Source organism: Sminthopsis crassicaudata, chromosome 4 (genome assembly GCF_048593235.1).
Source record: "Sminthopsis crassicaudata isolate SCR6 chromosome 4, ASM4859323v1, whole genome shotgun sequence".
NCBI classification, from domain to species: Eukaryota; Metazoa; Chordata; class Mammalia; order Dasyuromorphia; family Dasyuridae; genus Sminthopsis; species Sminthopsis crassicaudata.
This window is the reverse complement of record NC_133620.1, coordinates 216,622,402-216,650,228: the sequence shown is the minus strand read 5'-3', so window position 1 is coordinate 216,650,228 and position 27,827 is coordinate 216,622,402. Positions and strand designations below refer to the sequence as shown.

At 33.6% G+C, this 27,827-nt stretch overlaps 1 long non-coding RNA gene across 1 annotated transcript in view; it reads right to left on the bottom strand.

The window, feature by feature from the left end:
• Nucleotides 1-1,065: 1,065 nt before the first annotated feature.
• LOC141541226 (uncharacterized) overlaps nt 1,066-27,827 on the bottom strand; it is a 127,541-nt gene continuing 100,779 nt past the window's right edge. The window contains exons 7-8 of the long non-coding RNA XR_012481698.1: nt 27,400-27,463; nt 1,066-1,593 (exon numbers count right to left, since the gene is read on the bottom strand). This is a non-coding gene — a long non-coding RNA (uncharacterized LOC141541226). The remainder of the gene's footprint in view (nt 1,594-27,399; nt 27,464-27,827) is intronic.

Genomic DNA, 27,827 nt, shown 5'->3' with positions numbered 1-27,827 from the left:
ACTCTCCTTAATTAACAGGAAGAGATGACAACTATCTCCCTTTTCTACTCATATAAAACATGTAACTCATGATTCTTTTTTTTATTATTTTTTTTTTTACCTATACACTAAATCTATTTGTTCACTACTATTTGCAGTAAAAGCTCATTTGTTCAGACTACAATAATTTAAAAGTTTCGATAATTCAGCTATGGGTTGGGCTGAAGTTTACCTTCACTTTATCTACTTAAAAAGAATTTTCTAAGTAAATTAATAATGTAAACAAGATTGCAATGAAATGCTTAACCTACTTAGGAGAACAAATTGTTTTTCAAAGACTTTAGATGTGCTCATTTGCATATAAACAATGAAATGTTAATTATAAATTACTCTCATCTATTCATTAAAGTAGATCCCAAAGGACCTATGCTTGGCAATACTTTGTTAGGATAGTTTGAGTTGCCTTATGTACCTAGAAGCACATAAGAGCATTGTTTGAACAAAAGTTCTATGAATCAGACTTTCATTTGTTCAAGCAAGTCTCCTTCCATTCACTCTTCCCCAACTTTTTCTTGGATGAAATTAGTTGTTGCATTTTAATATATTTTGTGGTTCCTCTATTTCTTTGCATATCCCATACACATCTTTATCTGTAACAATTTGATATATGCCTAAATTTGAATTATTATATAGACAAGACCTTCTTTTAAAATTTTTTTAATACACTTCATAGTCTTTTTGATGGAGATGATGATTTGAAAATGGAAGAAGTAAAAAGGAGAAAGAAGAGAAAGGGGGGAAAAAAGGTAGGAGGAATAGGAGGGAAAAGACAGTGTGGTACAATAGTATGAATATTGAATTTAGAGTTGCAAGATCTGAGTTTGACTACAGCTCTGCTCCTTACTTATAAATATGAAGGGCAAGTCACCTAATCCCTTTAGATCTTAGTATTTTTTTTAATCTATAAAAGAGATGGTTACTTTGGATGACACCAGAGTAGTCATTCTAGGTCTAGCTCTATATCCTATAAATTAAAGAAAATTACAAATGGAAAACATATACACACATTATCCAAAAATCTTTTAATTTTTTTTTAATACAAAGTGGTGAATATGAGTTTAGTGCATATACATTGTGTCGAAACAGAAAGTAGATTCTATATATTAAAAAAAAAAAATTAAAACATCTAAAGACATTTCTCAAGATGACCACTTTATTATTTAGCCTCTTCCTCTCCTCCATAATCATTTATTTGGGGGGCTTTCAGATTATGTGCTATAGATTGCTCTAGTCAGCAGGTTTCTAAATCCTATATATTAATTAAAGAAACATAGGTCATTTTTTTTTAAGTGACAGAATTCTTCCATATTTTAAAAACAGAGCACATACTTCATAAGCTTACTTGGGAAAGTAATCATTACTGTACATCTATTCAAAGAAATCCTATTCAGATCTTTCCTTCCATAAAACAATATCTGCTCTGCATCCACATCATTTGCAATAGAAGGCATTTTGCTGGGAAGCATTAATGATTTTTAAAAGGCTTCAGCTCTTAGAATTTTTCTTCTTAAGATCCTTTGCATTTTTCTTTTCAAAGAGCTTCAATATGGGGACCTGGAAAAGAAGGATTAAGGTAGTTTAACAAAGTGCAAAACTAATTGAATCATTAACTGGCCATTCAGATTCAAATATCTTCATTCCAAACTCCTCTCACTGTTTACACTTCTGCTTTGCCCCTCTGCCCAACTCTTTTCTTCTGCCTTGTTTGTAAAATGTCTTAGTTGGAGTCCTAACCCTGAAAAGGTCATGTGAAAATGCACATCAAACATGTCAGGGGAAAGTCAAGGCTTGGAGTATTAATGCCCAGAAGAATTTTCCTTCTTGGAGATTCAAAACCCACATTTAAATATCTCTGGCAGTCTAGTAATTTACTTAGACGTTCACAACCTAAAGCCACCTGTTTACAAAAGGATAAAAAAAGTTGTGAATTCTCTCCCCCTCCCTCTGTCTCTCTGTCTCTCTCTATCCTTTCTGTCTCTCCTTTCTGTCTGTTTCTCTCTGTCTCTTTGTCTCTGTCTCTGTCTCTGTCTGTCTGCCTTTCTCCTCTCTGTCTCTCTGTCTTTGTCTCTTTCTTCTCTCTCTCTCTGTCTCTCTCTTCCCTCTTTCCTCTCATAAGTGATTTACTCTGTCTCTTTCCTCTCATTTTTAAGTGACTCTCTCTCTCTCTCTCTCTCTCTCTCTCTCTCTCTCTCTCTCTCTCTCTCTCTCTCTCTCTCTCTCTCTCTCTCTCTGTCTCTCTCTGTCTCTCTCTGTCTCTCTCTCTGTCTCTCTCTCTGTCTCTCTGTCTCTGTCTCTGTCTCTGTGTGTGTGTGTGTATTTCTGTCTCTCTCTTCCCTCTTTTAAGTGATTTACTCATGTCTCTTTCCTCTCGTTTTTAAGTGACTATTTCTCTCTCTCTCTCTCTCTCTCTCTCTCTCTCTCTCTCTCTCTCTCTCTCTCTCTCTCTCTCTCTCTCTCTCTCTCTCTCTCTCTCTCTCTGTCTTTTCCTCTTTCCTCTTTTTTAAGTGACTGACTTTGTCTCTGTCTCTCTTTCCTCTCATTTTTAAGTGACTATTTCTGTCTCTGTCTCTTCATCTCTCTCTGTCTTGTGTGTGTGTCTTTCTCTGTGTGTCTTTGTTTTCTGTCTCTGTGTGTCTCTTTCTTTCTCTGTCTCTGTCTCTTTCCTCCCCCTATTTCTATTTCTTTACATCTCTTCTTTTTTTTCCCTCTCCTTCTCTCTTCCTTCTCTGTCGCTATATATGTCTCTCCTCTGTCTCTCTCTTTTCAATTAAATGTTTCCTTTTCATATAAAATAGCCTCATCTTGCTTTTAAACAGTACAAAACTGGGAATTTAATGTAAATGTATGAATCAATTTTTGAAATTCTGTGCTTGACACTAGTTTCTTCCCACAACAGCAGTTTTGCAGGTATAATGTTATTTTACTTATCTTTATAATAATAGTTATAATAGCAAGTAGATAGGATTATGGACAGGCAGCTCCCTCCTTTCTATCTCTGAGAAGACAGCAAATTGCTTCTTGGTCTATTAACCTTCAGTCACTCATGAAGTCTTATAGGAAGATATTTTTAATGCACCAGATATCTCTAAATGTGCTGGACTTATATGCCAATATGAGCCCTACTAATATTTATTAAAAGCACAACAATGAAACATCTGATAACAGTGAGCACAAACAGAATACCTCCTATGGATGGTATTAGCACTATGTACTGTAGTAAGATTTTGTCATGTCACAGCTTGATTTATTTTAGGGTCAAACTCATTTCTTTGACTCTGGACCTCTGTATTAACTTATTTTTATTCTATTATGAAACAAAGGGTGTACCAAAAGCAATTTATTAAGTCAAAGGATTACTTATAGCCTCCTAAATATAAACAAGTGAAACAGTGTGGTATATTGGATAGAAAACTGACCTCAAAACCAGAAAAGCCTGCACATTGGCTGTGTGTTTATAAACAAGTAACTTAACTTTTCAATGCTCTAGATAATTTTCTAAGAAGTTAAGTTGAAAAGAGGAAGCTGACCTGCATGGCTAGAAGTTTCCCCTAGAAATTCTTTATAATAATGAGATCACAGGTCCAGTCCCTTTCCTAAAATAACAATTTATTAGTTTATGATAAAAAGAGCATAGGATTTTAGTCAGAAGAAAGCACTCCTTACTAGCTGTGAAACTTTGATTGAACCTCTCTCATAAGTTCCTTCACCATTAAAAAGAAGAGGCTAATATGTGAAGGATCTGTTCCCAAAGGCCTATTGTTGTAAGGATCAAATGGAATAATGTATGCAAACCATAGAATGACAAGAGTACTATATAAAATGCCAGAGACTATTAATGATAAGCCAAATTAATTTTTAACATTTCAGTAACTTTCAATGGATTATGCAAAGAAAGCACGATGCCATTGATAAGAGAGGAGACCTAGATCTGAGTTCTAATTCTGTCTTTGACATATATGGGAAAGTCCATTTAACCTTTCACTACTCCAAGCAATTCTCTAAAGACTAAATCTGCAGAGCAATTGCAATTAACTCGGTAGCTTTCCTCACCAAGGGCTATCCCCACATTAATGAAAACAAAGAGCTACTCCCAGTCTCCTTAAAAAAGAAAAGAAAAAAAAAAGCAGTCAGAAAATAGTTTTAGACAATATTTCTAATGATTTTAAATAAAATATCCTAAATGCATATGGTCAAGCCAATATCTATAATAAAACTAAAATGTATGCAAATAATGGTTACCTCTCTCCTCATAAAATGAGTTTCATTTCCCCAAGAAATTCAGGACAGAGTTAGGGATAGAACCTCTCATTATTTTGATTGCTACCCTATTCTCCCCTTGTTACACATTCTGTGAAAATGTCTCCACACAACTTTCCTCTCAGTAAATTCATTGACACGACATTACTATCTATACAATGCAGACAGCTGGAATTTTGTGGTAAAAGATAGCTAAAATATGAAGGCAAGAATTTCCTCATCACATGTGCAGAATGAATCTTTGAGTAATAGGAGGCAATTATTAACCTAATGGAAGGTTTTTTTTTTATATTAATATTCATGTGAACTGGGATAATGAAAGCTACAGTCCAAATAGATATGGAAAAAACCTCAGTATATTTAAATGCTACTTAGCTTCAGCAAGATTTAGAGAACAGAATCTTATCAACTTGTCACGATGACTTTCTTTTATTAAATAAATACCAATGAAATCACAGATTATTAGTACTCAAAGGAAAATGTAAAAGTCATCTAATTCAGAGTCTAATTCAGATTTTACAGGTGAGGAAAATGAGAGCCAGAGAAGTTATTTGATTTTTTTTATGATTAAGTAACACAGGTAATGAATTATGGAGCTGGAATTCATTCTGATTCCTGGTCCTGTGCTGTTTTCACTATTCCCTATAGTTTCTTTGAAAATGGGCAGCACTGATTATTTCCATGTGAGAGGTAGTTAAAGTTTGAGTTGAAAACTTTTAAGATTGGCATGCTCAAAAGCAAAAATAAAGCTTTAGAAAGCCTATACATAAACTAGGATTTTCAACTTTTAGGAGACAGGACACCACAGTTGTAATCTTTCCCTCATCACTGGCTGAATTTGTCAATTGGATTTCGGTACCAAAACAGCACTAAGGACATTGTTAATATTTATTATTAATATTATTACTGGTTGGGTGAGTGATCTCACTGGGATATGGGTAATTTCTCCATTTTGTACATTGGTACAGATCATAGCCTATATACAATTCATTTTACCTGAGCTTTTTCTCTATGTTTCCCTAGAGATTCCCCACAGGGGACTTATTCAATATGCTGGAATATTCCCTCTAGATAAGAATAAAAGCTAAAAATCAACCCAAAGGATCTTCTGCAATTGACTGTCACTTAAGACAATTAAGATCAGAGGATCACAAATTTAAAGGTGGTATTGGGAATGTTTCTTTTGTGCAAATTATACTAAAAGATGTCTCTTAACTTGATAAAATCTCTCCTGTGAATATTCCTTAACCACTTGAGACAATTAAACACATACACTCAGAAATGTTCTATTTTTAAAATTGACATAACACTGTTTATAGCCTGGATCTGCTAATTCAGCATCTCTCATGTAATGACAAGAACAATATAATTTTCTTAAAGGGCAAGATACTAGAAGACATATTTTTGTCTTTTTGCATATTGTCTATCTGACTGGATTCTTTCTCTGAAAGAACCAAGCAATAGGTTCCAGGACCTGTATTTTAGGAGAAGGCTCAGCACAGTATTTCTCCCCATTTCTCAGCAGCTACATTGCTTTTGGACTTTTTTTCAAAAGTTGCATCAGACTCCAATGTGGAGTATCTACCTCCTCTCTTTAAAGCTTGCTGTTGTGATTTTTTTTTCTTCTCCCATTAGATTATAAACTCCTTGGGGGCAGGTAGGTGCTTATGATGGATAGAGGACCAGCCTTGAATTCAGGAGGAACTGAGTTCAAATCTGATCTCAGGCACTTAACTATTTTTGTTTTTATTTATATTTGTATTCTGATGGCTTATCAAAGTGCTTGGTGCATAGTAAATATTTTATAAATGCTTACACTGAACTAATCAAAAAAAAAAGTGTTTGAAAATTAATGACATATTCCACATAGAATATAGACTAGCAGGTGAGGGCAGGATATGTTTAACCTTTGTAGCCTGAAGTCCTGGCACATCACCTGATATTTATTAGGAAGTTAATAAATGTATACTGAATAAATGATACAGCATGACATGAGGCAAGGCCAACAATAGAAAGTGCCAAGAAAGAAGAACCAAGAGTCAGCCATATATGCAGCATTCCAATTTTAACATCCCAAATAAGATCATGTCCTCTGAGGAAGAGCATCTCAGAATGTATCTCATATAGTCAACAAAGCTTCTGGGAAAATCTTTGGCTTTATGTTTTAGTCCAAAGAGGGCACAGCATGAAATTACCTCCCTTTCACCCATGCTACCTAAACAGATGCCTATAGCACTCCAGTATAAGGATCCAAAGGCCATAATATTACTCAATAACCCCAATACTTGTTTGCATTTCCCATGTTACATATAACTGCCAGAAGCAATGACTTGCAGCCACCTTTAATCTTGTGACAGTTTTATTATCATTGGTTGGCTGAACTTCAAGAAAAGTTATGACAGTGGCAAAGTTCTGCAAACTGCAGCACATATTTTGGTAATTAGGTAAACAATGGATAGCCACATTTAGAATGCATAGTAAAATTATTTGCTAAACACTTCAGACACAGAGGTATATCACATTCCTGGCCATATAACATTTGAAGGATAATTTAACAAGCTTTTTAAAAAAAAGCAACAACTACTTTTTTCTTTCTCCCCCCCCCCCCCCCCTCTAAGTCTGGCTGTTTTTAGCAGCAACACTGCCTTGAAAATGGATCTTCTGATAATAGAAATATTGTATTTGCAATTTGAGAAGGTGGGAGGAGGGAATGGTCTGAGAAGGTTATGTTTTTAATTTTCTCCTGTTTTGAACTCTGTTTTCTCAAATGACAATATCTTTCTTACAAATGCTTTAACATTGAACATTAATGCTGGAAAGAAAAAAAAAATTCTTACTTTTGGTGTTATGCCAAGGTTTTCCAATTTGAGGAAGAAGGAAAGAGAATAATTTCTACCTGGAATGTATTTCTGATCACACACAAACAAAACAGTATGCACTTTCACAAAAATATGTTATCAGTAAAGCTCATGCTAAGCATTACCAGGAATAAATGTTCTGTCTGTCATGTCTTATGTATAGGATATACTCTTTGAGAATGTTTTCCTTCTATGGTGATAGGTACTGAGTCATCTATTTTATACATAACCCATTTTGTGAGCAATAGCATGATTCTGCAAGGCAGCTGGTCAGTGTTAGAATTGTACTCAGTGGCTATGAAATGACACTTTTCTCTTTGTGAAGTTAATTGGCACTCAGAGATAAAATCATGGTCTTGTGCTGATTACCATCAGCGTCTAAGGAGTTTACTAATTTAGAATTTAGGAAGTTACAATGGGATAAAGAATCAAGCACCACACATAGAAAGGATGAGGTTCTCCCAAAGCGTGGTGTACCATAGACTTTCCTATGAATGATCTTTGCTTAATTATTTTATTATACAAAGATGTTGGTACTATTTTTCACATTTTATAGTTGAGGAATTTGAGGCAAATATAACTTAAATGACTTGCCAAGAAATCCATAGATAGAAAATATCTTAGGTCAAATTCCTGAGTTTAGGCACAGTGTTTCCTACTATGCCACCCAGTTCACAGGCAGGATTTTAACTGAACCCCTGTCACTCCAGAGCCAATGTTCTTTCCACCATACCAAGCTGATTCTTAATTATTTGCTACTGCAAATACAACTTAGCATTGTCTAGGACCAGAAAATAATCAATCTCTTCCTTCTTCACCAATATCAACTTTATCCAATACATCTACAAAAAGAAGATAAGAGTTATCTAGATCTAGCTTTTCGAGAAAGCAAAAAAAATTTCACTCAATTCTCCTTGAAAATACCATTTAATTGGTTTCCAAACCACTAAAGGTTTAAACTAAAGTTATCATCTATAAAATACTTAATTACAGAAACGGACACCTGTGCTTATGTAATTTTCTAATAAATATCTTGTGTAGCAATAACATCACTTGGTCTATTAACAAAGATATTTTGGAAAAAAGAAAAATAATCTGTATATTCTAAAATGTTTATAGCTGCTCTTTTTGTCGTGGCAAGGATTTGGAAATTACAGAGAAGTCCATCAATTGGGGAATAGCTGAACAAGTTATGATAAAGGATTGTGATAGAATACTACTATGTTATAAGAAGTGATGAACTCAATGATTTTAGAAAAAACATAGAAAGATTTGAACAAAATAATAAAAAGTGAAATGAACAGAACCAAGGGAATGTTGTTCATGATAATAGCAATATTATTTTTAAAAGGATTTTGAATAAGATATTTTAACTATTTTAAATACTCAATTTAAGTATGAAGGGCATATTAGTAGACACTATCTGCATCTAGAGAAAGAACTAATAAATAAGAGTATGTATAGAATAATTTTACTTTTACATTCCTATTTGTGTCTAATAGTAGCTATCCCTAGGGAAGGGGGTGCAAGAAGGGAAGAAAAAGAAGAAATTTGCATGATAATTGTATTGTATATATGAAAGGATTAGCAAGTTGTACACTGTAGATTTGTAGTTTTATGTGCAATCTTTTTTATTGTAATATGTTATGGAAATTCTTGTTTTATCCCATAAATTAAAAAATAAATACATCAAACAGAAGCAGTCAAAAGAGACTACATCTATAAAACTAAGAGCATTTTTACTCTGACTTTGGTTTAAAATTAAAATCACAACATATTTTGTCCCTTAGCATAAGAGAAAAGAAAAGAAAGTACAGTTTATGGAGTTTGTTCCACTATTAGATAGTGTGTGTGTGTGTGTATATATATATATTATTAACTGATCCATGAACTTTAATTATTTACTATTTCCAAGTGAAAAAGGAATTTTCTTTTTGAGAATTGTCTTTTTTTCTATAATGCTTCCAAAGGTCCTTGATAATATTAGTATAAGTTTAATGCAATAAGTAATACTTTTAAATTATAACTAATCATGTGATCAGTCTCCTATTCTGAGAAATGTTTAGACAGAAATAAATTTATTTAGTTAGTTTTTATTTTGTTATTAAAATTTATTTATTAAACAGTTGCCTTAAAATAAACCAGACCTCAAATTGGATTTTCTAGTTTCCTGAACAATTCTCCTACATTAAATAAAGGTGTCCCTAAGCAAACATCTATGTCATTTAAATGAGATGCAACTTAAATGAATGAATACACAAAAATGTACAACATAGAGATAAATTTGCCTTAACCATCTATTCTTTTGTATACAACCCAGTATAAAAATGAGGAAGATGAACTCTGAGTTCTCAAGAAGAGTAACATAAAACTATAGATTAGTAAAGAAAGAAAGAAAAAAAAAAAAAAAGGATTTACTCTCCAAATCTTCATTTTATGAATGCCTTCTTCAAGCCTCTTACAGAAAGTAAATGTCAAACAAAAACATTTCATTTCCAATAACTCACTCAGAAAAAAAATCTAACCACTGAGAAAATTCTGAGTATACACATAGTAAAGCAAAATTCATTTTTCATAAACCTGCTGTCTCATATTTGTGATATAGAAGTACACTTTGATATAGGTTCATTTTCAAGCAATATGTTGAAATTTAGCTACTTTATTCACATTGATTTTTTTCAGAGTTGGACACTTACATGCTACTTAGATAAAAAGTCAAGTTTTCTAAGTTTTTTTTTTTTTCACTAACTCATAAAATAGCCACCTGCCTTTAGCTACTTTAAGTAAAAAAAAAAACAAAAAAAACAAAAAAAAACCCTAATGGTTAGTGAATTGTAAATGTGGCTGCAACATGGCCTATATAACTTCGTGGCTTTAGAATATAATTATGAGCTAGCAAAGAGCAATGTGCTTTTATAATAATTGTTTCAAAGGAAAGTAGAGCATACTGAGAATATTGACTGCCATTTCAAAACAACTTACACTTATCTCAAGCATCTATATTGTGATGCTCTCTCTAGTCTGTTCATGTTCAGTCTTCATACATCCACATCCTCCTTTACAAATCAAGTAATACAATTATAATGACATCCCTTGGTTGTTTTGTTTTGTTTTTATTTTCTCATCTTGATGCTTTCAGTAGTATAGATAAGAGCAGAAGTTACCAAGGAATTCTTCATACTATATATATATATGCATGCTTTCCAGTCCATTTTAAAGCAAATGGTTTAGAAATGTTATCACTTCTACAGTGTTTCCACAAGGAAAGACATTATTCACAATTAAAGCTTATGCAATTGACATAAAACCTACAAGACTTCCTAAGCTTCCTGGATCCTTAGTAAAGTTGTGAAGTCAGTAAATTCTGTTTTAGGCAACAACACCTCCCTCAATATGAGACCCATACTTAATTAGGTGTTCTGTTCCACTTGTTTTTCCATAACTTCTTGCCTTAGTCTTGCCCCTTTTTTTTTCCATTCAGGACTACTCTTTCCTTCATTACCCATTGCCCAAAATTTTTGCACTACTGACACCTAAAATATTGTGGATAAGTTGTGAATCATTTTTAATCATTCTTAAAAAATTATAATTGTTCTGGAAGACAAAAGAAGAAGACTAAAAAGCTCATAAATGTTTGCCCAAATATTTCCCATGGGCCCCAACTAAGTTGGATTTATACCAAAATGCAGGATGCACAGCAGCACTCTTAGAAGAAGCAAAAGTAGTAAAAATAACATAGATGTATTTTGTGGAATATACTATTGTTCATCAATGGTACTGAATCATAAGAATTGGTGAGTATGAAGAATATACAGAACCAGGTAAGAATTATATATATGGCTTGATATCACAGGAAAGAAAAAAGATCAAAGAAATCAATGTGCACAATAATTTCAATAATGTAAACTTATAGAATAATAATTAAAAACAGCTATAAAAAGTTCTATTATTATATCTCCAATGAGTCTATTAAAAAAAAAAAAAAAGAAGAAGAAGAAGAAGAAGAATCTCTCTCCCTTATTGCCAAAATGAAAGAAGGCCAATAGTTTCCACTTTTACAATTCCTGGCACATAGTAGGCACTTAATAAATGATTATTGATTTAAAAACAAAAGACCTGCTGGCTTTCATAACTACTCATTTTTTGCTTTCTTTTAAATCTTTTTTCAAAGTAGAGACTCAGTAGGGGAAGACAAAAGGATAAACTTGAAAAAATGAATGCAGTGTAACAACAAAAAGCTTTGACAAAACTTTTTTAAAAGTAATTCTTGTTATACTATACTCCCAGGAATAACTAATATGTTTCTGCCTTCTGTCAGAGAGTTTAAAGTTGCAAGAGTCTTTAGATAACATCTAGTCTAGGTTGCTTATTTTATACATGAGCTAGAATTTAAAACCAGTTGTTTTGACTGACTCCAAATTCATTGATTTTTAGACTATGCCAAGCTGCTTTCTAGTATTGTGCAAGCTAACATGGTCATAAGCTAAATTATTTCACCATCAAGATTTATTGTGTTACCTATCTAGGTAAGACTCTTTTTAGAAGGGCTCATAATGTCAAGGGACTATTTTACATGGTGGAAATTTCAGAAAGTGGGCCAGGCAGGTGGGGGTAATATTTGGGGCAGAGAGTCCTTTTCTGAAAGTGAAATCTTACCATGTAAGTGGTTGCCTATTCTTCCTACTCATGGGACCAGCCCTGATGCTAATTATCTTATTGAAATGGAAAATTTCTCACATATAAGATAATGATTTTAATCCCACTCTTCCCTGGACTCTCACACTCAAAAAACAGACAGTTTTTCCCATGGATTAATTGGAGAACAGAGTAAAGCAAAGCATTCTCTTTCAGTGAAGCAATATTTGCCTGACCATAAAGAATTTTTGAGAAGGACCACTTAACACTGATGCTTTTTAACTGCCTTGGATTACTATCAAGATTTTAGCATTTTGGACCTTTGTCCATTAAAATGAGAAAATAAATCGTATTGCCCTGCAGCATCAAGCATCATCAACACCAAAAAACAATCAAAAACAACAACAACAACAACAACAACAACAACAAGATCCCAATCTAGTATATTAACATTTCTCTAAAGTTAAAATTCCAATATATAAGATTTGGAATATATTGCCTATTTTTATCTTATGTTATCCATGCATGCACTGAAATTGCTGCCCTGGACACATAATTTGTCATACAAATTGGTTTGTACTGGGTTCATTTTTAAATCATCTGTTTGTACCTGATCTTTACTCATTCCCTCACCCCCATCCTAGCCCAAGATTAACTAGCTGCTCTGGATGCAAAGCAGTAAAGATGGGTTTGTGTGTAGGTTGGTTTTCCTCAGGCAGTCCTGCAAGATTAAGCAGGGAATGTCCTGAAGTATTCATTCTCTTAAGGACTCAAGTATTTCTAAGTCAGGAGACAGGTAATCAGGGGGATTGGCAGCACATCCAAAATGCATTTATCTGGAAAACTAGAAAGCCATAAAGACTGTTAGAGTTTGGGGAAATACTTTGGTCATTCATCTTCCCCTTCTGTATGTATCAGGACTGAAGCTCCAAACTGGTGAGCTCATAATTACAGTTGTTCCTCAACTCCCTTCATTTTCCTAGACTTAGGAAAAAAAAACAAAAGACCAATGGGGAGGCTGTGTTCAGGTCACTTTCATGCCACACTAGGAAGAGTCATTCTATTGGGCAAGCACTTGCAGAAAGGCTTTCTGGGTCTATTCCTTCTGTGCTCTAGATAAAGAGAAGGATTCCAGCTGTCAATCAGGCATCTTTTATAAGCTCTGAAATTCCCATAGAAATCAGAGGTTGAGAGGGCACTTTATTAGAAAGTCGTTGGTTGTGGCAGTGACCTGGGGAAATGAGACTTCTGGAAGATCCAGGACACAGCACAGTGTGAAAAATTGAAGGGACACGGTTGTTGAAACTGCTCATTGTTAGTACTAAAGTAACTCATGCAGCAGTGAAATGAAATGTATGAGCAAGGAGTATAAGCAAAGTTAGGAGGTGGGGCAATAAAATTGAGTTTGTTTTCTCTTAAGGTTGTGGAATTCTATACTACTTATTATATCTTAGAGAAAAGAGGGATAAAATAGCATGTAGAGCTCCTTGAGAGTAGGGACTGTTTCATTCTTTTATCTCAGCACCTACCAAAGTGCTTGGCTTACAGTAGGTGCTCATTTAAGTATTTCTTGAGTGATCAGTTAGTGAAGAGAGCACTAAACTTAGGACTTACACACTTCCTTGCTCTGTAATTCTGCACAAACTACTTAATATCTTTCAGATTCATCTTCTTCATCAGTAAAATAAAGGAATTCACTTAAGGACTTCTAATATCCCTTTTAGGGTAGAAATTTCTGATTCTATGATCTAGATTCTTTCATTCATAAGAGTATTTATTCCATACTATCCCTTCAGACTCTTTATCGCCTAATTTTCTCCTTACAAACAAAACACTTCTATTTAGGGAATTTCAGGCAACAGTGACTAAAAACAGAGAGATATATTGAGGGGCAGAAGGACCTGTACAACATTTTAAAAATCATGTCATGTAAAGCCAGCTATAATTCCAGGATCACATTCATTCATTCATTCTGTCAATCAGCCTAGCAAATATGGAACATTGTGCTAAATTCTTGGGGGAGGGGGAGTGTCAAGAAGGGGGAGAGACAACAAATGATAATAATTGGAACAGTTTATGGAATATATACTAAATAGCCACAACAAAAAGCCTAAGAAAGTAAGAAGTTCCAAAATATTAAATGACACCCAAGGCAACAAAGATTTGAAATAGACTTTGAAGGTTTTCTGAAGCTAAAGCTTGGAAAGAAAACATCATAAACACAGAAATGTCTTATTCTTTTACCCTTAAATTGATCAGTTATAAAATCCTCTTGATTCTACCTTCATAATATCTCTGAAATAAATTCATTCTCTCCTCTCTATTCTGGCACCATAAATCCTATTGCTTATAGTTTAGGAGTTAGGAGGAAGGGAAGAATGGGAAAAGGTCTTACCCCCACCCCAATGTTATCTACTTAACAACAGAAGGTGCAAAATCACTAGCAAGAGTAGACCTTTAGAAGATCAGATTAGTGTTAACCTTTTTTGTTTAAGGTTCTAAACTAAAAGCTATTCACTTTTCTAAATTGGGAGCAGCTAGGTAGAACAGTAGAAAGAATTGGGTCTAGAGACAAGGAAACCTGAATTTAAATCCATCTCTGACACTAAGTGTATAACACTGAGCAAATAATAGAATCCCTGTTACTTCAGTTTCCTCATCCATAAAATGGGAATAATAATAGCACCTGGTTTGCAGTGTTGCTTCAAGCATCAAATGAGAAAATAATTGTAAAAAGTGTTTAACCTAGTTTCTGGCACACAGTAAGCCTCATGTAAACATTAGCTATTGTTGTTATTGTCATTATTATTAAATTTCAGAATAAGATTACCATGTCAATAGAAATATTTCATTAAATTCCACTCGGTTGCCTGATCAGAGTGCAGAGGTCACCCCAGATTATTAAATGCCAGGTAAATGCGTGTGCTTGATGACTTTGCCTTGCTAGAAAGGCTCTGAGTGCTTACTCCCAGAATGGATATTTTTTTATTCTCAATGGATCAGCTTCATCAAGTGTGGTAAGAAGTATCACAGACTATCCATAGATTGATTTTTTAAAAAACGCCTTAAAGCAACTCTTGGTGTTGACTCAGTCATAAAAGAAACATTACAATTCTCTTGAGTGGAGGGAACATTCACAATTCACAATATCTAATGATAAATATTTTGCAATAAATTACCAAAAAAAAAAAAAAAAAAAAGATAAGAAAAAAGTAAGGGTTTGAAAGGAGCCATTATTTTATTTATTTACTTATTTTTATGCCAGGAGTCTATAGGAAGTATATAAAATAGCTTCCATCCTACTCATTGGTAAGAAATGATATATATTGTAATTAGGAAAACTATCATGAGAACAGATTAATACTGAATGAGTTCTGTGCCTCCTGTGATCAAGAGTATATAACAGAGTATGTACAATTCTCTGCCAAAGAAAAATAAAGAAAATCACTAGGGATGACTTCTCAATACAGATAATCTACAAAGTGGATAATACACACAAGCAAACTTGCATGTCATTACTATAAGATTTATGTCATTATTTTATATATGATTAATTTTATACCAATTATACACTTGAGATTCAGCATGACAGAGTAGATAGGGACCCGGACTTACAGGGGAAACTATCAGCATTCAGGTCCTGCCTTTGGCACATATTACTTGTGTGATCCAAACCAAATTGTCCAACCGCTCAGTGACTCTGAGCTACTCCCTAAAATTATAAACTAGAGAAGGTGTGAGTTGACATTGGTAGAGAAAATTTACTCTCAAGGAAAGCTTCCTACAAAAGGTTAATATCCCAAATCTATATGAAGAATTATTTTTTAAAAGGTACACTAATTGACATGGCTCTACTTTTACAGTAATTGACATAAACTAATTACTTATTTATATATTCATTCATTCATTGTTTGCTTGATTTTACTACGTGTGATTTCATTGAGGTAAAGGGTTCCTGCTTGGTTTCTATTTCATGAACATCATGCTTCCCCTAGGACAAGCTCATCATGGAGACTGCTTCAGCTTTGGTATTCAGTATTCAGCATTTCTTTAGTACCTATGATTGCCTCTTTCCTCTGATTGACAGACTGGGGAAGGGGGGTGGGGTGGGGAGAAGCAATGCCTCCCTTTATAGAGGACTCAGAAATTTCAGCTAATTCCTCATTTCCTACTAAACATTCTGCTTCATTTCTATTCCAGGAACATCATGACCTCCCTCCCCATATCTATACATTTTTCAGTTTCCTTTGATATATTGCCTTCCTTATTTAGATTATAAATTCTGTGAGGGCAGAGATTGTCTTTTTTATTTTTTTCTTAATTTAATCCCCAGACTTGAGCATAATTTTTGGCATGTAGTAAATCCATAATAAATGTCTATTGACTATTGATTGATTTGTATAAAACTCTATGAGAATCAAATTAGTCAAGAAAATATCGTGTTCTATGCAGAACTAAAAGCTAGAGTTATTTAGCAAAGGAAACTGGAGCCTTTCTCATATGCACCATTCCAACACTTTTGATTTGGAGAAATTGAGAGGTTGTACTTGCAACTAATATAGAAAAAAATCTTTTTTTTCGGTAATGATTTTCACTATGGATTTGAAGGTATGTTACATTAACTAGTATACTACTTCAGCACAGTTAGTATCCCGTTTTTATTGGAACCAAAAATGATGGGTAAGTATAATTCAAGATGGAGAAAGAAATGAGAGGTGCCATGATTCCTGCTATGTGCTAACTAGCAGGTGAACAAAGTGCAAAAGTGATTCCAATGTATTTTTCTATAGAACTTCTCAGAATTGGGGTAACTCAAAATACAAAAGGATCTCAGGATTTTTTTTAAAGACCAAAGTAAAAAATTATGCACAGGGCTATGTAGGCTCTGTGCTTATTTGGACTCTACATTTCTTGGCTTTTTTTCACTTCTGTCAATACAGGCTAAAGTCATCTTTTCAATTTATAATCTTAGAAAGTTATCTAACTCTCTAATTTTACTATACTACAATTAATTCTAATTTATATATGAGCATGAGGAAAGCAAATGTGTTCTATTATTATAAATAGTGCTAAAAAGAACAATTCCTCTTATACAAATCATTGAGGTGGTTGCAAGAATAATTTTTTAAAAAATAGTTCATAAAAATCTCCCATAATACTGGCAGAAAATTTGTAAATGGATGCTATTAAAATATCATAGAGAGCTATAGTAGAACATAATTTCCTCTATTTGGGGTAGTTTTGATATATGTCTTTCTTAAAAGGAGAAAGATAAAGTACATCAGTCTTTAAACAGAAACATTTAAACAATCTTACAATCCTTTATCTTTTCCCATTTCATCCCTCCCTCTATTGCCACTTTCCATTTCCATCTCCCTTATCACTAGTCTAAGAGAACCCCAGAGATTGGCTATTCTATGCATAATATTTAGTCCCATCCCAAGCAAATTTTGATAAAAATCAAATGACAAAAATATTTTAAAAGCCAGATTAAGACCACTTGCCTATCATCATTCCATGCTTTTGACTTCACATTTGTCTTGCTTTTCTTTCTCCATTTGTTACTAAACTGCTAGGATCCTAGCTAACTTCTAGGAGTTAGCTTTCTTATAGTTTTACAAAAACATTTAATAGGTTAGTCTAATTTTGAAAAGCAATTGAGAGCAATAGTAATGAAGAAATCAAGTCACATATAAATTGATTTACTCAATGTCACATATTTATACAATGGCAGAACTGAAACTAGAACCTGGGAATCCACTTATGAAACAAAGTTTGCATGAAACTAACATCATTTTATTGTAAAGGACACACACACATAATTATTTTATGAGATATATGATAATTAGATGAATTTCCTCCTTTATAAAAGTCTTATTCAGTTTCTTTTTAATAAATAGCAAGAATCAGATCCTGGGCTCCTAAAGACTTCACAAAAGTGTGATAAGCCCTATCAATCTAGAAAATATAGACTAAAATTGCATTGTATATTTTGCTAATTAATTTCAAGAGGGTTATGCATGAGAAGATTGACCATTGTGTGGTGAATTATTTTAGCCCCAGTAAGCTATGAAGAAAAATTTACAATAGTACAATTCATATTTTTAAAAAAATATATTAAAAAAACATATGTCAAGGAATGAATACATTAATATATTATAATCTATACCATTATGTGGAATGTGTATGCCTTTATGTATGTCTAGACACATTTTTCTCCTTAGACTTAACATTAAAGAACTTTTAATGAAAGAACCACATATAGCAATGAAGATTGGCTTCTCCTTTGAAAATAAATGGGAGATCTAGGAGGAGCTCATAACTGGTCACTTTCCATTCAGATCAGTAAGAGGGAGAGAGAGACCTGTGAAACAAGAGGTATTAAGGAATGTGATTTTTCAGAGTTGATTTCATCCTGCAAGATCATGAGATTCCAGATATGACTGATGAAGTCTAGACGAGTATATACCCTAGTGGGATATGAAATGACTGCAGGGGTCAATATATGTCAATATATGTCAGAAGAAGGACTTGAACCCAATTCTTTCTGCCTCTGAAGTTGGCTTTCTAATCATCACCTCAAAGCTACTTCTAAAGAGTGTTATGTTTGCCAATAAAATTGTGCATATATTCAAGCAAGTAAAATTTTTAAGATCCTTATTAAAGAACACAGGGCCAATCTATACCAATCTATGTCAAGAAAAGATATGGCTTAATCAAGAAGTCATATCCATCAAAAAACATATTTTAACCAAATATGTCATCCTTTATAATAAAACATTTTACCACAATAATAATAATGTAGTGTTTACATAATTACTGTTAATTACTATCCCATTTGATCCTCATAACAATCCTGGGAAGCAGATCCTATTATTATCTCCATTTTAGATTATTATCACCATTTTATAGATGAGGAAATTGAGGGAAACAAAGATTATTTGACTTCCCCAGGGTCACACTGGTAGTAAGTGTTTGAGGTCATCAGGTCTTCCTGCCATTCATTGTTTACCTCATTTTCATTCCTTCCAATGCCCCCCCCTTTTTTTTAGAGAAACTAATGCCAAAACTAGTAGGGCTAAAAATTAGGGAAATTAGCAAAGGTAAAGGAAACAGTCTGGGAAATCCATGAACTCTCTCACCTCTGAATAACTGAGAATTGATTGTATCCCCATGGTACAGACTATCAAAAATATTGGAAGACCTTGTTTTCCAAGGTCAGAATTAAATCAATAATATTAATCAATCAGGATTTAAAACTTCATCTTTTTATAAATTTTTCCCATTAGTAGGCTATTCTGCTATACAGTTTCCTGTCATGCCAACAGATGGGCACCTTGCACTCCAAATTCAACCAATGAGTGATTATCTTTTTTCATTTTCATCAGATAACTGGTAAATTTAGTAAATACAATTAAAGCTTGAGTGCTAACCAAAAAATTCCCAAATTCCTGCCCATTGCCTTTCAGCAGAGAGAATATTTCTCCAGAGGACATTCCCAGAGATAAACCCTGTATTCTCAGAACAAACAAACAAACCAAAAATAAGAAATCAAAAAAGAAAACTGAACAGAATCCTGGGAAGATTTTCTGCCCAACAGCACCTGCAACCAAGTGAAATTATGACTTTCATTCCTACATGGAAATTATGTTCAAGGAAAAAAAAATAAAAACTTACATCATAAAATGAGGTTTTTTTTTTTTTTTTCAAGGACAAGTATTGCCTTGTAATATTCCCTTAGGAACAAAGACATCCTGATAATGCCTAGGAGATTTGTGGGCAATGAAATTCTACTCAAGAGGATGGTGACTGCTGCAAAGGATGCTGGTCCTTCCTGGGCTCTAGAAGCTCATTGAATACATTTCTTTAGAAAACCCTTGGCAGAGACACAGAGGAAAATCTCATTGTTAGAGTTTGAGAGGAATAAAGGACAAAATAATTTAATCTAAAGGAACCATGTATTTTGAGTTCTATCATAATTTTCTATCTGTTTCGTTTATTTAATTCTCTTGCAGCTCAATCAATGTATTTATGGATAAAAATGTTAAAAAGTAAGAGAATAAGAAAATAAAAGAGGTGGTCCAAGATAGCGTGAGCTTCAATCTAAACAAAGAAAGAAGGACTGTGCAGTATCTTTACGTGAATGGACATTCCTAGGATAATGTCTACAACACTGATGGGGGTAGGCGTGGGGATGGAATACTTTGCCAATGGCCACCCATTGTTCATTCTTTGTTAGGACAGAAATAAGAGGAGGCTGGTTCACTGAGTGCAGTCTGTGAGTATGGCAGAGTGGAATGCTATGGGATTCCAATTGAGCATTTGATGTCTTCATTTTTCAGGCCTCTTCTGAAAGGAGTCTGGCAGGAAAGTCTGGCTTATATATAGACAGTTCAAGTCCTAAAGCAAGTCACTACCCTAGTAATGAGCAGACATGCAATTCTATTACAATGTGCTTTTACAGCCATGGCAGAGCTAATAGAGCTGTGATGACTTCACACCTGCTAAAGTAAGGCAAAGGGAAGAAAACACATATACACTCACACATACAGGCACACATACACATATTCAGTCACCATGAATCCCTAGAGGGCTACTACTAGGTTCAGGCAAGAGTGCAGCTGACAGATAAAGCAATGACATATTGCTTTAAGACAACATCGGAATGACTAGAATTTTAAAGCTTCATCCCCCACTTTTCCCCCCTTTCCCTAGCCTACTTCTAAAGCTCCTAAAGAATATGAAAATAGAAGAGAACAGATGAAGACAATTAAACGTGACCATTTCTCTTCACTTGGCTGTGTGGCAGTCAGTTTAGGATCTTACTGGATTAGACCTTTGGGGATACTTCATCCAGAAACCTATTTATGCCAATTCAGATAGATTTCCTAAGAGGAATTTTACTGTATTGTTATCTAAAATATACTTAAAGAATTTGCACCTGCAAAAGATGAGAGGTGCCATTGGGAATGATATCAAACCACCATTTTAGAATGCTCTAAGTTTCCACTGATAAACACAATCCACTCTCCTTTGGAAAATCCGAATCCATTGTTTTGGAAAATTCAGTGAATATTTATGTCAGCATGCTAGAGCTCATAGAAAAGGGAAAATAGCAAGGGAATAGTACCTGAAAGGAGGGATTTTTAGCTCCATTTGCCATTTCTATCCAGAGAATGTTTACATGATCTGATGCACAAAGTTTAAATATATGCCACAGTCTGAAGTGCTAGCTCTTTGAACTGCCCTGCTTGAATCAAGGGCAACCAGAGCATTCCAAGCAATGCACTAGGATACTGGGGACTTTTTTGTCCTGTCAGCTGCTCTAGACATCTGCTCAACTCTATAAATTGTCTGCTGAAGAATTGGCTATTTTCTTGTTTCTTTGGGCTTAAGGAAGATAAATATCAATTAGTTATCAGCCTTATTTGAGACCAGATAAGAACAAAGAAGAGTTACAATTCTGAAAGTCAACTTATAATGGACAGGAGTTTGGCTTATCATCATCCTGCTCTTGATGATCCCTTTCAGTTGTATAAAACAATAATTTTAAGATTCTTTTTAGTAGCTTAGTGAAAGAAGTGACAAAGCAAATGTTATGTGGATGACGTGTCATAATTCTTATATGAAGCTATTTTTTTCTATTTTCTAGGCACAGAAGGGTTTTTTGTGGGGAATTTGACCTGTCCTCTATAAAAAGAAGGTAGCCAGGTTTTATCTTTCTGCCAGAAAAGTCAGGTATTAACCCAACCTACAGTTATGGGGGAGTCCTCTTCATGCATGGAATAAATGGCTTCTTTTCAAAACTATATTTGATTAAAGTATATTCTCAGAACTCTAATGCTCTAATCATCTTCCATCCATCTGAGTATTCCTCCAAATATTTTCTTCATTGGCTATTTTCCATTTCAGGGTATTTATATTCTTCTGGGAGAAAAAAAATGATGGTTTTGCAGAAATGAGTACCACTATCAGGCCTGATTGTACCATCCCTGGGCTAAATTTAGCCTATGTAGCACTGTTTCTTTTTCTCCACAAGTGCCTGGCCTATGAGGAATTGGGAGCATTGCTGGGCCAGAGCTGGGAATGAGGTGAAGACTGATAGCAAAGACTCATGTTCAGCTTATCTGGCTTTCAAGCTCTTGTAATGATAAAATGCTGTATAAAATCATGAAAAAAGGGGTTGGATTCAGATCAAAATATGAGCTTTAAGATGTTTATATTAGTGAAGATTCCATGTAGCTATAAAAGTTTTTTTTTTTTCAAAAATGACAAGAATTCACTAATCAGGACCTTGTTCAAATACATGAGAACATATGAAAATAATCTAAAAATATCAGCCCAGCCCAAATTGCAGGCTGCCCATTGTTATATTGGCATGAGAATATGGTAGCTTTTTTCCATTATACAAATCTTTTAGTTTAGAGGTTATATGGAATAGAGTATAACACATTGGAGTCTAGAGTCAGGAGTCAGGAAGTCATGGGTTTACTATTCACTTCACACATACTAACCATGTGACCCTAGGTAACTCATTTAACTTTTCTGTGTGTTAGTATTCTCGTATTAAAATGAGGTAATTGAATTCAGTGGCCTCCAAAGTTCCTTAAAACTTTAAATCTATGAGATTATGACCATTTTATTACAAGCCCATTAATTTATTCATCTAGTTATTCATTCATTCAACAAAATTTTTCAAGCACTAGATATGTGTGATGCTACAGAATCATTAAATGTGAAACCTGGTACTTATACCTTCGGAATCTAATACTTAATGTGCAACAAGAAAATGGTATTTACACACATATAGGCTATATTGTAACACATGTAAAATGTATGGGATTGCCTGTCATCTAAGGAAGGGAGTAGAGGGAGGGGGGGATAATTTGGAAAAATTAATATAAGGGATAATGTTATAAAAAAAATTACTCATGCATATATACTGTCAAAAATTATAAATAAAACTTTAAAAAAAAAAAGGAAATCTTCCTTTCAAAAAAAAAATGTGAAACCTGGAAGGAACTATAATTAGTCAAAGTTATATACAAAAGGAATCCTCAACTATAAGTTGACTAATGAATACTTAGATTCTTTTTGAAGATCTCCAAGGAAGGGAAACTCACTACTTCTTAAGGCAAAAAAATACACTTTTAGATGTCTTTTTTTTTTTTTCATATTTTACACTGACATGGAACTTAAACTTTTCTCCTTAGAATTATCACAAACTGCTCCTGATTCTTTACTCTAGGACTAAAGAGAAAAAATTGAGTGACTCTATCTTTAAAAAACCCTCCAAATGGCTATTTATTGTCTCAGGTCTTCTTCTTGAGAAGCATTTTCAGTTCTTTCAACTGATCCTTACATGATGTTTACTTGAGGCCCTTCTCTAAATTGGTTATCTTCTTTTGAATTCTATCTGGCTTATTAATGTCCTTATTAAAGTGGAATACCTACAACTGAATGGAATTATCCAAATGAAGCTTAAAGCTTCATTGTGAGAATCTCTCCTTCCTATACCTGGAAGCTATGCCCATAATTAATATAGCCCAGGATACCATCAGCTTTTCTGACTGTTACAATTCACTGCAGACTTATATTGAGTTTGAATGTGACTATGTCTGATGTAGGTAGGTTGGCAGTAGATAGATCATTTTGTATAAAAGCAAGATTTATCTTCATGAGTTTAAAAATAGCTTCAGGGGCAGCTAGGTGGCGCAGTGGATAGAGCACCAGCCCTGAATTCAGGAGGACCTGAGTTCAAATCTGATCTCAGACACTTAACGCTTCCTAGCTGTGTGACCCTGGGCAAGTCACTTAACCCCAGCCTCAGGAAAAAAATAAAATAAAATAAAATAAAAGTAGCCTCAGATACTTACTAGTTATGTGACCTGGGCAAGTTATTTAAGTCTGTTTGCCTCATTCTTCTTTTATAAAATGAGCTAGAGAAAGAAATTGGCAAACCATTCCAGGATTTTTGCCATGAAAATTCCAAGCAGAGTCATGAAGAGTTAACCTTAATAGCATGTCTTATCTACACTTCAAAACTCTAAGATTCTTTAAACAAACAAACAAACTTTTATTCCCTTTCTGTATTTCAGTATGTCAAAGAGATAAAAAAGGGGAAAGGGGGAAAGGGAAAGGATTGATCTATATAAAAACATTTATAACAGTTTTTTTTTGTAATGTCAAAGAATTGAAAATTGAGGAAATGTCCATTAATTGCATAATGGCTGAATAAAGTGTGGTATATGATTGTGACAGAATAATATTGTGCTTTAAGAAATGACAAGTAAAATTATTTTAGAAAAGCATGGAAAGACTTACATGACTTCATGCAAAGTAAAGTGACCAGAACCAGGAAAACATTGTACACATTAACAGAAATATCCTAGGAATGATCAACTGTGAAAGACTCAACTACTCTGATCAGGACAATGATCTAAGACAATTCCAAAGAACTCATGATAAAAAATACTATCTATCTCCAAGGGAAAAAACTAACTCTGAATGCAGATTGAAGCCTACTTTTTAAAAAAATTTTCTTGGGTTTTCTTTGGTGTGGTATGGTGTGGTGTGGTGTGCGTGCGTGCGTGCGTGCGTGCGTGCGTGTGTGTGTGTCTTCTTTTATAGCATGTCTAATATGGAAATATATTTTGCATGTTCACATGTACAGTCAATTTCAAATTGCCTTTTCAAGGAGAAAAGAGAAGTGAGGGATAGGGAAAGAATTTGGAACCCAATTTTTTTTTAAATGGTTGTTTAAAATTACTTGTAATTAAGAAACATTTAACAAAACAAACAAACATATATTTTTAAAAATATACCCTTTCTCATGCTTAGCTAAATATTTCATGAATGTTGAAAGAGAAACCATCAGGTTCTGGGCTTGCTTCCTAGAAAAGACTCTCTTTTGTATTCAATAGTACTTAGTATCAAGAATATAAACTTCAGCAAGGTTATTTAGGTATGACATAATATTACATATAGGTGTGATATAATGAGGATTGAGAAGCATGAAGAATGTAGTCTTCACTGCCATGTACACAATGTTGTATAATGGAAATTCTCAGAAGTGACACTACTAAATCACTAATCTTCATGAGGAAAGGCCAGATCAAAGGAAAGTTGTTGATGGATGGGTGACACCTATAATTAGAGAAATTTGTAAAGAAAGATTCAGTTATTGAAGAACAAAAGAGAACAAGTCCAAGCATGCAAACAGGCACTGATGTGTTATTTATTGAATTATTCAGAAAATAAGCCATATTCTTCAAAGAACACCATGAATCATTAATTACTAATACAAATTTTAAAAACATAGGAAAAGTACTCAAAATATGACTACATATGTGACTTTGGTCAAATATGTTAAATTCCTCTGGCTTAACTTTTTTTATCTATAATATGAAGAACTTGGACAAGACTTCAGGGACTCCTTCCACTAGTTTATGATTCTATGATCAATGATCCTAAAATGTGGAAGTATATTAATGACAGATTAAGCAGGTGAGTGAACATATTTAAAACTTCCAATCTAAACCTATGCAACAGTACAAAAATTTTCTCCAAAAATAGAAAAAATGAAGTTGGCTCTAAACATATGTAAACTGTTGATGTTGTGATAATATTAAAGGTTCAAATGCTATTAAAGTATGTCGGAAGTATTTTATAAGAAACTATTGCCTCTAAAAATTGTGCAAGATACTTTAACAGAATGGCTGATTTAAAAGAAACAAAATATTTATATTTTTATTTTAAGACAGAATCTTTTATATCTTATTTTTGATGTTATTCATCTCTGTAAAAAAGTATTATAAACCTGAGTATCTTTTTAAGTTAATGCTTCATAATGGATAATGGACTAGGGTAAGAAAGAATTGGGAAGAGCCGGATTCATGTCTTACCTCTGAGACAAAACGATAATGTGACTAGGAGCATGACTCTTAACTTTTCAGTGATTTAAACAACTTAGACTATGAGTTTGAGACCAATAGTTGCCAATCTGTATTAATGGAAAATGTTACTATACTATAAGTCCCTCAACTTGATGAAATCCCAATTCCAGAGGTGTCTGTATATAGCTACATGTCATTAGAAAAGATAACAGTTTCATTCTTTTTCGCCGTATCTTACAGAAATTAAGGGGACAAATAGTTTCTAGCACAATAAATCAATCCAAAACCAATTATAGTGTGTTAAAACATCACTATCTGAAAGTCACATGCCTCAAAAAGAGTAGAAGCAAATATTTGAGAAACAATGTTAATAACATAGTGTCAATCATTTCTGACCTTAATATTAGAAAAACTTGGACTGAAGTTCTGCCTCTGACATCTACTAGCAGTATTACCCCTAGCAAATCGTTTAACCTCCTGTTACCTAGACATCTCTATGATGAGGAGTTACAAACATATTTAGCACTGTGGAATGAATTTCCACATTGGAAAACTTTTTTTTTTCCACATTAAATAAATCATGGGTCTGCCCATAAAAAGGCAAAATATATTTTTCATAAGCATTATATGAAGTAAAAAATCCTGATGAGATTTTATAATTTGCATGTTTGTTTCACATACAATACAATAGATATTATAAGGCAAAACCAATTACAATTCTTGATTACCCAGAACTTCTCAGGATATGTCATGCTATATAGGAGTCTTCAAAATAACTGAATTAATTTAGGCTTGATTTGAACTCTCTTAAAATATTTAAAATTCCCTAAAATATTAGTCATTTTCCAGGTTTCTTAAACACAGTTTGATAAACATAATGTAACCCTTGCTTAATGGTTCAATGAAGATTAATTACTGTGTTGTGCTGAATAATAATTTGCAGGAGCTCATGTTTATAAAGCATTTATAATATATAAATATAGAATATAGACCAAGTAATAATAGACCTGTGAGTATAAGTTTTATTCCCATTTTACAGGAAAGAAACTGATACATATGGTAGTTGAATGATTTACTCAGGGTCACACAGCTATTGAATAAAAGAACCAGTAATGTTCTTTCCATTTCACCACACCATTGGAGATTTAATTTTAGATGCAATTAGGGATGTAAGCAATGCATAACGTTGTTCAATGAAACAGTAACTCTATACCAGAGTATCAAATTATATTACCTACAACCACATGCAGCTTGAAACCCTCTTACATGCAGTTCCTAAATTAATATGTAATCAGAAAAAATTTAATAAAAGTAAAAATACAATAAAACATAGGTAATGTTAATGTGTGCTTTTCTAAGTCAATATGTACCAGAGGAGATCTTTATATACAGTTCAATTGATTCCATTTCTCTTTCAGTTTGACATCACTGTTAGGCAGATAGATGGCATAGTGGAAAGTGCATTGGAATTAGAACCAGGAAGACCTGATTTCAACTGTAGCCTCAAATATTTAACTGTATGATCCTGCCTCAGTTTCTTCATTCTTAAAATGAGGATAATAATAATACCACCAATTTCTTAGGATGGTTGTAAGGAAAAATTGAGATATTTATAAAATGCTTTCTAATTTAAAATATTATATGAATGCTAGCTATTGTTGTTGTTTTTATTGCTATAATGCTTTCTTGAAAAAGTCACTGATGATGTCACTTACATATTCTCCACTCCTGATAACTCTCTACGACTGTAATTTTAAAAATTCATGGTGATGATCTGATCTGCAATAGTAAAAAAGAATGCCTATATCAACAAAATCATATAACATCCTCCACAAAAAAGTCCCTGATGTCAACTTGACTTGGGGTTACTTCATTAATGAGTTGAGAATAGCTTTTCAGCTACTCAGAAGACATTTGAACTCACTCATGTTGCTACAAAATGTACTATGTGAAGAAGTGGGCTTGGTATTTTACAAGTCAGGAAGAACCAGTAGATATCATGAAAAGAAAAATGAAGCAAAGTGCAATTCAGGCCTTTAATATCAGAATCACATTTTATTTGGAATAGCTCAGGCTCTAAAACTGAAAACAACAATGATTTCCTAAGTTTTTTTTATAAGTAGATGGAATGAGGTGATGGCTC